The 15,420-nt window shown below is 34.5% G+C and overlaps 1 protein-coding gene across 1 annotated transcript in view; it reads right to left on the reverse strand.

The window, feature by feature from the left end:
• The window catches only part of LOC111509879 (alpha-N-acetylgalactosaminidase), an 88,459-nt gene extending 80,071 nt beyond the window's left edge, over positions 1–8,388 (reverse strand). The window contains exon 1 of the mRNA XM_074170033.1: positions 8,142–8,388. The gene's annotated coding sequence lies outside the window, so the exon portion shown is untranslated. The remainder of the gene's footprint in view (positions 1–8,141) is intronic.
• Between the last annotated feature and the right edge of the window lie 7,032 nt (positions 8,389–15,420).

Consider the following 15,420-nt stretch of genomic DNA (forward strand, 5'->3'; position numbering starts at 1 on the left):
TCTTTTCTGGTTTACTGGGTTTATCTCTGAGTGATTATGTCATCTGCCTTGAAATATGAGAAAAAAAATTTGATATTTTGTATTATGGCTTTTTAACCCTGAAATTTATAAATGAAAACACATATTGAATCGGTCTTCAACATTTGTACAACTAAATTAATCCTAGGAAATATCCAATGGACAGCTGCAAACTGTGTAGAGGTATATCTGTGAAAGTATTTTATTAAATAAATGGCATGTTACAAGTTCATCAACATAAATTAACACAGGGGAGTTACATCCTGATCACATTGCCTTGCAAATGGACTAAAAATCAATTAAGTGAGAAATGAAACGTTACACTAGAGGGACATGAACGTGAAAAGAATTAATATTATTTCAATCAAGTCAACACAACGAATCAAAATCATTTTCTCATATTGTAATTCATTCAAGAAACAAAACTTTTTTAAAATACACAAATAAATCATAACAGCTGTTCGAAATGTAGACCGTCAACATCCAGGCATTTCCGAGCTCGTTTCGCGGTATTTTGAATCACATTGGCCAATTGTTGAGGCGTTGAGGCTTGTCTTACTCGTACTTCCAGGTCCTCGCGGGTTGTTGGGGAAGTTGCGTAGACAATATTTTTCAAGTGACCCCAAATGAAAAAGTCCAACGGGGTTAAGTCGGGTGATCTAGCAGGCCATCTAATAGGACCATGTGTTCTAATCCATTGCTCCCCAAATCTATCACGAAGGTACTCCGTCACTATCCTACTATTATGGGGAGGTGCTCCATCCTGCTGAAAAACAGTCGATTTGCCAGACTAAGCGGTAAATCTTCTAAATATCTTTCAATTTCATTTCTGAGGAAACCTATCCGATTGACAACAATGTGTTCAGTAACTAACAAACAATGTCAGTTTATAGAAATGTCAAAAGTTGTTTGTAATTCATAGCCACCTCATTAACTTACCTTTATTAAATTGCGAAAATACTTAATAATTTTCATGGCTCTCTAGATCGAAAAATAAACCGAGCGTCTTAACACTTAAAATATCAAGTATAGGGTATCATTTGATTCAGAAAATTGTGTAGATTTCAAAAATTTAATAATATACAGGGTGTTTTTTTTGAAGATTAAACGTTGATGAGATTTCTGGAAAAACCGGAAGTTGAAAAAATCTTAGATTACGTCAAAAAGTGCCTCTTTGTAAGCATAATCAATAATAATAGTTTCGTAAAAATAGATGAGAGAATAAAGAAAAAAAGGGGGGTGTACCATAAGTCTGTGTCACAAGGTATACATTATTGTAGGGGATCAAACAAACGGGATTCTCAATTATGAAAATTTTCAATTGTACTGATTGAATGAAATGATTTCTACAGCGACATATTCAGTAGATGATTCAGAATGACATGCCGAAAGGTACTTTGTGGCAATGTAGGCTAGTCGAAGCATGGCTACAATGGGATTTCTAATACGTAATACCAAAAGAACATTGAACAAGGTAGATGAACGAGTACGACGAAATGGTATCCAAGATAACATCAATGGTGAATTGATTTTATTGTTTATAATATTATAAAGAAAAAACATCATTCGCAAAAGGTAAACATTTCGAAAACTTCAACACAGACGGCAGATCATCAATAAATATAACAAATAAAAGAGGTCCTAGATTAGAGCCTTGTGGCACTCCTGAACTAGCAAGAAATTTACAATATGTATTACCATCTCGTCTCACTATGAGAAATCTATTTTTCAAATAAATTTTAACCAATTTCAATGATTGTCTCGTTAATCCATATTCATTCAATTTTTGTAATATAGGTCAAAGGTTTTGCAAAAATCTCTGAAAATCGTATTAAATCGTATTAAATCGTATTAAATCGTATTGTAAATTACTTTCCAATGTGTTATAGGCGTTTTTGCTGAAAATAAACAAATTACTATTTATCAATTTAATTGCAACGAAACCGTGTTGTTCATGCGTTATAAATTTCTTCAGATGGTGATAAAGTTGGGTATAAACAATTTGTTAGAATAATTTAGAAGGAGCACACATAATTGAAATAGTTCTTCAGTTTTCTATAGCCATTTTATTTTCCCGCTTTTTGGATAGTTGTGGTTATAGTTGTCTTCCACTGGGTAGAAAAAAAAACTAGATTCAATTATCAAATTGTAGATGTGTAATAGTTGTTTTTTCAACTATTTACCGCAGCTTTTTAAGATATAAGATGGGATCTCATCTACACTTGATGATTTTTTAGGTTTAAGTTTTTTGATTGCTTCATCGAAGTCTTTTCCTGTGATGGAATTGAATTTAAATGTATCAATATTATTAGTATTACGATTACATGTGAAGTCTAAGTTGTGGGATGATTTTTCTGAACTAAAAATTGATGAACAAAATGACGCAAAACTTTCTGAAATATTCCCTAAATTTCCCATCTACTATTTCCCCTCCCCAGAAACAACTCTCATCATCACCTATATTCTGCTCGACATTTTTTATGTATTTTTTTTCTTCTACCTTAATCATATATTATACCTTACTTTTCAAATCTCTCAACTTTTCTTTATAGTAATCCGATACTAATCCAACCAAAAAGGGTATTTTTTATGAAATTCTTTTTTTTTTATACTCACATACACACTCTGTAAATATTTCTTTCCAGATATGTTAAAAATTACCTAATGATGCATCAATTAGTATGAAAGAATAAGACAATATAAGAGAAAAGCAGATTCAAGGCAAATCACAAGCACCTCTAATATTGATGACGAATTAGTTGCTAACTTTATGCAATCTATTTTTATTCTTCCTTTGAAAAATCGTCAATTGACAATATTGGATAACTATTATGATTTTACGGTGGCAGGGATTTACATTTCATTGCTGGCACCAATGAATTTATGTTGATCCTTTCAACTCCACTATTTCCAATAAATAGCACATTTAATTTTTGCAGTTAAGTTTGATTCGACCATATTCGATGAGAATCAAATCGTAGGTATACTATGTTTTATAGTATGATTAGAAGCTTTAATAAAAGTTGTCAAATATCTTAATGATTTTGTGTAATATTAACGGAAATTATAATTGCTAAACTACTTGATCTTTATCGAATATGGTCAATTGGGAAAAGTACGCGGTACGTAATCAACTAACAGGTTTTGTTGTTTAATAATACATTCTTCAGCTGTTTTGGACAGTACGGAATTACTTGTTGAACCAGAACAAACATAAATCAAACGTTTCACTATCTACATCTATATTGGTGAGGTCAAGAGAAAGATATCAATTGCGATCCATCGTTTGATTCAAGTATTTATTTTTCCATGCACTTATGGGCTCAAAATTTTGTAGATTTTCGAGCATATTTTCGATGTCAAATTTGTGTGAGAGAGATGATGGGAAATTTGAAATAGAAAGTACATTGAGTATATACGAAATAAAACACATGACAGAAAAATTGATTTTTTTTAATCTCAGGTATACTTTTCAATACTGGAGGCGTAAGTGTGTGGTTTGAGAATTCCGCATGGGTCATAAGGTATATTTCGAATGTTTGCTACACACATATTATCATAATTTAATATTTTTACTGTATTTGATCATATTAACCTATTGAAACTATAGCTGAGTTTGTAGTTGTCATTTGAAAGAGGTTTTTCGAAAATAACATTGATCCTTGGATAGATGAAAAAATAAAATCGAAGTCTTCATGTCAATATCAAGGAAAGTGATGCAGTAGAAAAAAACTTTTTTATAGCATCTTCTCAAAATGATCCAGAAAGAAGTTCGAATGCCGTTCTAAATAATTTTCGTTTCAGAATATCCTATTATGAATAATTTCACTTGAATTACAGTTTAATAAGCTTTACGTGAATTAATTGTTGAATTTTGCAATACCCAGTATCAGTATACATTTTGAAGAACCCCCATTCTTCAACACAATATATTCAGTACTATCTGAGGTAATTTTCTCTATTGACTATTTCTCAATTTTTACATAATCTACTCTTAATCACTTCATTCCTTACATTTATAATATAAACCACAACGTTCATATTATAAGACACCTCTTTCAATTATGTGAACGTTCCCTTTTCATGTATTCATTTTCCTTTATATCTTTCTCTTGTTTGATTCAATAATCTTTTTTAAGGTAAAAAAAATCCCTATATGTATATTATAATTATATTTTAACTTCGAATTCATGAAATTGTAAAAAAGTTCTGTAACAAAAACAAGTTCACAATTCACAGTTCACTGACAATTTAAATATTTTTTCCATGAAACTATAAACTTGAAAGATGAAACTTCTTCCTGGTTCAACCGCTATGTGAACGTTGTTTCGATCCCAACTGTAGGACCATCGAATTTCACTGTATATCCTCCGATTCATGCTAGGAATCGTACTTTGAAAGGTAAGACTCTCGTTAGTCCTTAGCTCGCACAATTTTCGACTTTTGCTTGTCGTTCATAAGGAAGAGACATCTGTTTAACGAAAAAACACATTCTATGCACAATTGAACACACATACACATATTGTAAAAAAGCACATTTGGAAACGTTTTTCAGATGCCTTTATACTTTTAGTTTTTATGGTTTTTACCGTCGATGAATACTTCACATACATCTATAGAAAACGCTTCTTCCTCGCCAGAACAAAAATACTGCCTTTCAACGTGCGTTTCGATAATCAAGTTTTAATCCTCAGGAGATGGAAAGGTATGGGAACAGTGTTTTCTTTACATAAAAACAATTTTATTTCAGTAACTATTTCTCTCTATATCGAGAGATAGTGTTGTAATTCAGGCGTGGCTAAAAAATTTTTTCATTAGATTCATTTTACGCTAGAGGTTCCCATTCTACTTGTCAAGTGAAAATATACAGTCCAGAAGAAATATATAAATGGAATTTTGTAAGTTTATGGTAGCTAATACATTTGGATTCCATTCAAAACTAATTCATTTCCTGTTCTTCCATGCGGGTTTTGGAGGTCATTTAAAATCATTTTATACTGTCACTTTGTTCAAGTCGTTACTTGTGAAAAAATCTGAGATGAGTGATATGGAGTCAAGGTTTCGTTGTTGATAGAAGGTGATGATTTTTATAAGAATCTCACCGGCGAAATCCGCGGCATGTAAGGAAGCGAGGTCAAAGTGTTGAATATCCAAACACAGATATCGAGTATTACCATCACTACTGGTTTAAGTAGGCGTATATCAACTCATCAAACGTAAAAAATAATGAGAGAGAAAAGTAAGTGTAATAAGAGTAAGTTATAAAATTGATGTTATAGTCGTTGAATTATAGCATGCATTCACGTACAATTGTTGTTTGAAATATGTTTTTTCCGTTAACCAGCTATCGCACACCTACGAACGATAACCCTAAGAAGTCGAAACTTGTGCGAACTAAGGACTAACGAGGTCTTACCTTTTAAAGTGTGATTCCTAACATCTCCTTAATTGCTTCAAAGGTTTCAACTTTTCAGACCATTTGACTTCTGCATTCCTTAAACAAGTCATTCGAGTCTAAAACTGAGCATGGACATGAAGGAAAGACTCATTGCAAGGCTACGATATTATTGCTATCCCATATTCATCGGCAAAAAACACAGCTTTTTCAGTGCCCCCTTTTCCCATTATCTGTTGGGGTACTCCTGCAGTATAGACATCCAATCAAACTATCGCTGTAATGGCGATCAATAAAGAAAGTGATACATAAGAGAGTCCTGATAGATATTGAAAGACAACAGCAATACTCCTGTCTGAAATATACAAGATGTTATCAACCAAAGCACTATTAATGAAGTTATCTGCAGGATGTTGTAGAATTGGCCGCGGTGGTAGTGCGCCCGACTCACGATCGGAAGACCGTGGGTTCGATTCCCGCCTCGACCAGATATTTTTCTCGAGAGAATTTATCTGGTTGAAACTGGAATGATTCTGCAACCGTGTTAGGAATCACACGTTAAAAGGTAAGACTTCGTTAGTCCTTAGCTCGCACAAGTTTCTCAACTTCTGAGAGTTGCTAACCAAAATATAATAGCATGGTGGAGACATGAAGTGCTAATGAACGCAAATGCTTATCATTGATATTGAGCTATGCGTAGAAATGGACGAAGGATTGATGAACTACTACCCCACCTTATAATCGGTGAAAGTGAAAACTGTATCTACTGCGATGTGGAATACACAATTTTCTGCTCCAATAGATGACACGCTGGAAGGCTGAAATAAAATGGACAAATGGCATAGTATTTTGGGGTAACATATTAGGAAACAAAGTTAGCAAGTGCCAGCCATGAAATGTTGGAAATATATGCATACTTTGTGGGACACTTTCTGAAGAAGTCATAGTCACAGTATATGAAAGGGTTGCGAGGTCTGCCCCACCGATATGAAAATGTCCAAACGCCTACCTCTATATATTTTTGAAGTAATACTCATGACTAATAAGAAAATTTGGCTTCTATAAGATAGAAATCGAACCAAATATGTTATTGATTTCGAAGCAAAATTTTCCGAACGTGATTCGTTAAGAAATAGAAAAATCCACGAGTACAAAATGAAATACTTCCAGATATATGGAATAGCAGAAGGGATGGAGCAATTAAATTGCTTCTGAATTCACCGGACTCAACTCCCTTGGATTTATTTCTTTGAAAGGTCAAATTCAGATACATGTCACTTAATTCCAGGAGGAATTTCAGGAAATATATTTTCAGGGCAGGTAATTTTTGGAAAATTATTGGTAGAAAAATAATACATGGGTACACCCTTAAAAAACAAGAATAATGTAAGTTTTTCATAAAGATGTGTTACTTCTATCCGAACCTATTTAAGAGTCGAAGGGTAGATGTTATGGTCAGAAACAGACCAAATAAAATGCTACTGAAATGAAGCGATATGGATAGAGAAAGAAAAAACGTTTTCTGCTATTTATGCAGACAATGTGTTACCTAAAAAATTATTAATATTCACCCTTTACTTCGTGGAAGTTTACAGAAACTCAGTAAAAATTACCAGAAATGTCATTGAAATGATCTTTAGATTTTGGTCGTATTATTATTAACAAGTAGGTTTCGACTTACAGAATACGGAACGACCGGTATTCTAAAAAAGGATATATCATACTCACGAGAAACTTTTTCGAAAACGCAAAAGGGGTACCATAATCACAAAAATTATGAACACAAGATTTATGGTAATTTTTATCATTATTTCTGCAGGTAATTCATAAACTACAAAATATGAGACATTCCCTAGTCAATAGAAGATAATCATTCATAACTGGTGTACATAAGTTCCCAAATATGCAAGAAAAAATATTAGAAACGTACAAAACATATCGTTAGATTTTTTTCATTATTATTATTTCGTTACGTGATGTACCTATAAAATATGGGACAACTTTTTATGCGAAAGAAAATATTACTTTTATTCATTCTTAATAGAAGTTTTCGAAAATTCAAGAAGAAATGTCAGAAACGTAAAAATATGATTTTCAACATAAATTAATAGAAATGAATGGCAACTTATGACCTGTTTTTTTTATAAGAATGAAACATTATATACCATATGACTACTAAAATGTGTGACAAAAGTCCCAACGAATGATTTCACTGGCCTCAGTTACAACCTCATATTTGAGGTGAATTCAATTCCTTTTCTAAATGTCGACAAAAATTCCATTATTTTTACAAAATTGAATAAAAACTTTAATCATCTGGATATTTTGCTTTCCAGGCGACCGACGTTCCTACACCACAATGAACAGTCTATAACTAACGAAAGGATCAAATAAATTAACTTTTTATCTACTTTCAATTTTATTTTCTAAAACTGAGTGTCCAAAAATAGTTTTCCAAATGTTAGAGTACCTGATTTAAACTGAGTTTTTTGTGATGTTTTATAAAAGTTGAAAAGTGACCAATACTAGTTAATGATACTTTCTGAAACTATTTTTATATTTCCAAGCTAAAAAGCAATTTAGTTGATTTACAAAATCGAAAAAATGATTCAAGCTCTCAAAAACGAAAATGACGAAAAATAGAACAATACTTAAATTCAAACTTTTTGGTTAATTTCGATCCTTTCAAAATCCAAAAAGGCACATTCACAAACACGACCACAATTACCTTAACTATTTCACTATTCCACTCAGATTTTGCAACTGATTCACTGTCGTTCAATGGTATCGAAGGTAAAAGTTAAGTATCCTGCCTACGGTCAACTACCACGTCCATTCGCGACCGCGGCTTCACAGTGAATACCGAGTACCAAGAAGTGAGTACCCAGCGATCTGTCCGTACTGCCAGTTGGAGGTTAGATAGTCCACAAACACACGGTATAGAAACTGGTGTTTTAACCGCCAGAAGCAAGACTCCGATTGTTCGTATGATCTCCTCAGTCTCTCCGGATGCCAATGAGGTTTAATATATTGTGATAACACCAGCGCGTGGATTATCTACCAGGACTGATCCATTAGTTTATGTACGACTGTTATGAAACCCTGCATAATATTCTTGTGTGGAGTTCGGTTATGACAGTTTGAAGCACATAAACATCGCACTTGTTTATCAAACTCATATTGGTTGAAACAAGAATTACCCAGGATGGTCTTTGGTGAGTTACGCTATCAGTTATCCAAGCAATTGGCAGGGAGGCTCTGAATCTTTTTTCAGTACCACAGTTACTCCAGTAGAAAGAAGCCCATGGCACCGTACATAAGTAAACAAAAGTAAATTCACTCTCGTCGGTCTCTTTGATGTTTCGGGTCGAGATTTTATTTTTTGCTGGCATGTGGCGTGGCAGGAGGGTGTCGGCTAAGAGCAGTTTTGCACCTCTGCGCGAGGTTCGATCAAAAAATATTTGACCATGATCTGACTTCATCATTGCTACGGGGAGCTCTCAATAAATGTCTCATATGATTGTGAACTGTTAAGGAATTCATAAAAAATAAGACAAGGTGGTAAAATAAACGTATATTTTATATAGTAAGATTATACAATTTAGGTCAAAAACTTATGCTAATATATTTTAAAGGTTTTTCAGAATGATGAGTTTTGATTTTTTTTAACATTTGTTTTCAAATTTCTATTGGCAAATTTCAAAGTTCAATAAGTTCTTACCCTTGTGAAAAGAGAAAATGAATAATCCGAAGGAAAATTATCACAATCAGTGGCACATAAATTGTTGAAATGATTAATGATTGTAATAATTGAAAAAATGAATCTGGAGGCATATATAAACTTCCAAACTGTTTGGCTACTGTATTACTATATGCCTTGAAATTACTATATACCTGCATTTGTTTCATTCAGTGTCGTACTAGCCGCCGTGGCAAAATTTGTACATACTTCTCATGAATGTTTTCTTAAACATTTTCTCAAAAGATATCCACAAACATAGCCCAAGCTGTTGCCTTCTTGAGTGGCTAGAGTTCTATAATCATTTGTCTCTACTCTCAAAGGGTAATAGGGATTTTTTGGAACTTCCACAATAATCTTCATTCTACTTATGTCTGCATCTGTAATACTAGATAGAATCTCACTAGTATCTTCTAGACAGTTAGTTCCTTCTGCCTGAGTGAAATACTGAAGAGTAAATGTGTTTTTGAAAGCTCTGGTAATTTGAATAGGAGTTGGGTTTCTAGCATTTCCACAAGTATTCCTAAGTTGACCAAAATAATTTTCCACACAGTCCTGATTTATATTCCTCGTCAATATGTAGGAGTGTCCTTCACTATGTAGGTTTTCCCAAAGTTGCAGAAATGCCGAAATTGTTATCTGACACCCCTCAATGACTCTCATTTGTCCAGTCGTGTTTTTTCCTCTTTTTGATATTACAGTTAATTTGCTAAAAAATTATAAAACAACGATAAAAATAACAACAATAAAAGTTATTTGGCGCTCCGGGGCGACTTCATTGATTCCAGTGGCGCATTTTCTTTTTCAGCTGCAGGAAAACCCGGAAAAACCTGCAGCACCACATCATCTGAAGATCTTAATATGCCAATGAACTCTCTTTCATAGAATAAAATGTAGGGTGTCTCCAGATGCTCCAATAAATTCAATATTTCGCCAGAATATTTAGTGACATGACTATCGTCAAACTCAAACCAGTCCGTTTCGTCTTTGGCCAAGGCGTAATAATGACTAGATTCAACGCCAGAACCACAGTGAACAATGACTGCATGAAGATTATAACAGTGGTCTGCTAGATTGAAGTTTTCATTAATTTCGAATCTTCGTAAGAGTTTCTTGCTTCCGTCAGAGGTTGAGTCTTGTTTGAAGATCAACAGTGTTATTATTAGATTGACTGGTGCCTCAGAAAATCAATTTGTTTTGATGTTCTGAAAAAAGGTTCATTGAAATCTATCGCACCGTCAAATCTATTTGAATTTAAAATGTCAAACACTTTATCCATGTTTTCAATGAATGTAGCCGTTTCTATTGCTGCTGATGGTATCTGATTGAAACTGGCATAGGTATTCATCGCTGTAGCTATCAAATAACTGAAAACTTGACTGGCTAATTTAACCTTCATCCTTTGAAAGTTAGTTGGAAATAAATGAGAATCAGTAAGTTTGGGTGCTAGTCTATGTTACTTTCCCTTATCCAAGTTGTAAAGTTGTTCAAGATGACTTTTGTTCGTTGTATATTCATCAAATTTCAAAAATTCATCGAAAAATGGTTTCTGCTACATTTCAGCAGATGTAAAATATTTGTTTCTCATCAACAAAGAAATATGGTTGCTCTATAGTCACTTCGAGATCTTTTCTGGCAAGTTTATAAAAATTAGAACCTCAATCTGAAATGATACCCCTAACTCTCAATCCAATTTCTGATAATTGCCTAACAGCCTCAATCACAATACTTTATATCCAGTATTGATGTGGATGAATTGGTAAAAAAGTATGCAACAGGCTGTTTACAGTTCGAATGTATGCCTTTTGCCATAACTACTAAGGTATTTGCAGAATTTCATATTGTTTTGAATCGTTTTTCTGAATTTTTTTTATGTTATTGGGTTGGTTGTTGTAAATCAAAACTTCAATAGTTTGCTAATTATGAAGTGTGTCAATCGAATGAAATTCTAATGTTTTTTGTTATTGATGACAGAATCTAAGAAAAGACATATTTGCTATTTATAGTAGATTATCTGGAACATATAAATGGAAAGTAGGATCCAAAAAAGGTTATTTGAATATACATTTGATACTTTGGTTTTGCAAAGATTTCAGTGAAGTGATTGTTTTCCTACAGATACAAATCAAAACTTGATGTGTTTCAACAATTATTTTCCTTTGTGGATTTCCAGTGGAACTGGAGGCATACTATTCGTAAAGTTCAATTTCATCAAATTAAATTCATAATAAAAAGTCTGCATATTAATGACTTCACTATATATGGTGTATAACAATTTATTTTATGATTTTCGATATATGTTCATTACTTCAATCTTACATAATAAATAATAGAAAAACATACATTTTTTCGTCAATTGGAAATCGAAAAAAATGAATGCAGATATCTCTTTGCAAATTACAGCAACTCACAGCTTGACACTTGCTCATTTTGAAACTAGACACAAATTTTTCACAAATACAAAACCACCGCTTACAACGACTCACTCTGTAATAATATTCCATGCCTCAATTTGGCTCGCTTGGTAGTTCGGCCGCGCATAAAATTCGAGGTGGGGAATCTTGACCAAAATATGGCGGAGAGTGAACTTACTGGTGTTTACTTCTACACTGTGCCCATGGGTGCCACTACCAGACACTGGACGTAGGAATATGGTCACCCATCAATATATACTAACCCATATTTTTACTTGAACCGTGACCATGAAAGAGTAACAATGAAGCATTTTTAGGGCATCTATATGAACGACCGATTATGATCGAGGTAATCAAAACCATGTCACCAAGTTGGAATATGTTCAGTGAATGGACGATTTTAAAGCCAAAGCGACCACTATTCTCCAGTCTGGCTACTCTGCTGAAACGCTTCAGAATATTTTCTTGATCACAGCATTCTATGTTGCCAGTTCTACAATTCCTATGTAGTCAAAATCATTGTAGTTCAAATCGTTGTTCCTAGAAAAGGTCTACAAAATTAGCGGAACGACCTAGCTGCGGCTACATAAGGATGCAAAGGGCTAATGCAAAGGCTTTTTTTAAACAAATTCGAAGATCTATTATGACTTCTGTATCTGTAGAGTAGAGAGGGTAAGTGTAGACTCACAGCACTTAGGCCATATGTGACCCATTGCACATCCTCCCGAGGAGTTGTCCTCCTAGGTCATCGTCCATCCTGTCCTTTCCAGGAAGGTGGACAGGTCACTAGGAGACATCTCCTTTATATTGGCAGATGTAGGCCAAGACTCGTCGAACACACACTCTCTTCGGCAACCTTGAGGTGTCTCACGGTGGCTTTCGCGAAGGTTTTGAAAGGTGCAGCGATATTACAGTCGTTGCGCGGCTCCTTCAACCTTCTTGGGATTTCCTCCGTGGAGTTGCACAAGTGAGGGAGCTTTCCTGCAGGGGCAGCCGATTCCTTGCCTTTATTCAAGGCGGAGCTCTGGGCGCAAGCCGCAGGAAGTGCCCTTGCTATTGGAGGTGATCTGCTATGTCCAGCCTCATTCCAAGCGGTAGATTGGGGTGGACATTTCTGTTCATCTCCAGCCACCGCTTAGATTGAGGTGAGCACTTCTATCCAGCCTCGGGATTAGTTTTTGGTGTTTCATTCATGTGTGTTCCCACCAGTAGCAAGGAAAGAGTTGGTCACCTCTGGCACAGCCCCGCATTACCAGAGGTAGGCTGATTACAATGAGGTTTCGCCTAGTTTCCCAAGGGGATCGTTCTTGACCGCATATCACCCTGCAGCCATTCAGCTGTGCGCACGATTCCTTACACCTTAGCTTGGGTAGGCTGGTCCACGGTGGCATGTTTTGCAAAGGCTTTTGGGAGGTCTTAGTTCCCCTCACCCTCTATTATGGCTTGCTAGGATGGTGTCGACAATTTGATAATTTGGTCCTGCAGTCCTAAAATTAGTATACAGGGTCTGCAGGGTATTTCGGGAGGCACTTAAGAGCCATTTATCAAGAAGGGACATATATATGGATAGTACAAGGTCCAGCAATAGCATACCAAGATATTAACTATGGAGGCACTTCTAACAATTTTCAAAAACATGGGGTGAGAAAGTGAAACCTACAATTTTGTAAAAGAAGTCATGTTGTTATAAAAAAATATCACTGGGCGGTTATCCGACTGAGCTTTGACAAATTCGTTTCAAGTCATTATTATAGGATATACCTAAATAACATTTACAAAGTCACTATTCCGTCCACAATCGGACGGAAATCAAAATACTTGTTCCATCAAAACTGACGTTATGCCAATGACAGAGGCGCAAAACGGTGCACACTGTTGAATGTTAAATGAATATATTTTGCTGCATAGCACTCGAGAGAAATATACCACATTCAATATCAAAATGGCGTGATTGATAATTGGGGAGATAAAATATTGTGCATGTACAATATTACGTGAGATTTATGAAATAAATCAATGAAAAGTTGTCCCCAGCTACACCTCAAAATGTTAGACTCTGACAATACAAGGTTTATGAATGAAGACAAGTTATGGCATATGAGAGGATAACAACGCAGCCGAATAGTGGCGTCAACAATCTCTGTGAGAGAATTTCACAGTATATACATTTCTGCTTGAAGAATCAAATGAACATGTATCTTTGTAATGATGAATAGATGAGTTTTATTGGCATTTGAGCGAAAAGAGCGGAACTTGCAAGTAGCCCATTGTGGACTTGGAGTGATTTTCAATAACAACGGAAACTAACAAGAGAGATCTAGAATAGTTGGAAGTTGGAAAGCAATTCATTTACAATCATCTCGTTTTGCAGTTCTTAACTTTGTCTTCCACTAGAAAAGGAACCATGTGATTTCTCTTGAAATCAGAAACATTACTGGCACAGTTGCTCAAAAGCAACTTCAGACTGACTGTGCCGTTGCAAGACTATGTCACTGAATGATGGAGGATGGATTTGTATTTACTATTGTTAGTATCTTGGTTGAGTGAAAGAATAGTCATGCTATACTCCGCCAAACGAATATAGAACTTTTATTATTATCTAGAATTTGAATCAGCATTTATTATTTGGATGATACTTAGTAATATTGTGGAAATCTTCGGAGATACTGCCCCTTAAATATACACTTGTATAGATAGAAATATTTTCATTTTATACTGAAAATATTCTCATCGCCAGAATGAGAAGGAACAACTCTATATATTTTCGATTTTTGAAGTAATGTAACCTCAAAATTTAGCGATTATGGTGTTGATATACCTACATGTTATATGTTGTTTATTGTTCTTCTCTATTCATACCCAAGGTGATATTAATAAACAAGATGTAAATGCTGCCTTATGTTGAATCGATATCCGGTACGCAGTTCTTAAAACAACTACACAAAGACTGTTTATTTTCTTTGTTCTAGTTTTAGATTATGTACACGATTATTTTCATATAAATACGTCCTGTGCGGCGAAATGAATCAGTTATGATTGCAGTTATAATACAGTTACATTAAATTTTTTTATAGTTTCTGTTCAATTATAACTCAGGGGAATTCGATAGGTACTATTTCCCCAATTTCAAAATGAATATTTTTTAAAAACTCAATTCAAAAGACAGATATAACATATATATCGATACGTCCTCGTAAGATTATCCCGATCAAGCGAAAGTACGAAATGTACTAGTCACGAATACAATACGAATGTTACAGTATCTGCAATAATTATAATACGTTAATTTATCCTTGGGAGGAGAGCGGGGAAGAGCATAACAGATAAACAGAAACATTCCTTTGTTTCGTTTGGAACATAACGTCAATCAAGTCGTCGTTTTTTGATGAGGTAACGATCAATTTGGTTGCCGAGTAATGGGGATTTTGAAATATGGTAATCTAGTTAGGTCAATTATAGCTATTGTTTTTTAGGCGGAGCAGCAGAATCACGATTAGTTGAAAGTGGAGTTTTTTACGATTTCTTTGTAGTATAAATATTTTTCTCGTGGCAATGGAAATATTTCCTTTGTGAATGGTGGGGCGGTTCAGATCATAACTCAAAATTGACAGTAAAAAGAAGAAATATGAAAGTCCAATTCGATACAATTCTATTCAAACATTATTCACAAACCGTCTTTTGTTTAATATTAACTGCCATCAATCGTGTGATCAAGTAGAAATAAAGGAATATTTCGTTGGCAACTTGTATTTATGCATTTGTTCATGAAAACTGTATTTTTGTTTAAATACAGTGTTACCTCTTGTCGAAACAAGACAGGAAATTGCCTTCTTTCGTCTTGTCTCGACGACTCT

This window comes from Leptinotarsa decemlineata, unplaced genomic scaffold (genome assembly GCF_025532065.1).
Source record: "Leptinotarsa decemlineata unplaced genomic scaffold, Ldec_3_MD MMD2_P_RNA_scaffold_6, whole genome shotgun sequence".
NCBI lineage: Eukaryota > Metazoa > Arthropoda > Insecta > Coleoptera > Chrysomelidae > Leptinotarsa > Leptinotarsa decemlineata.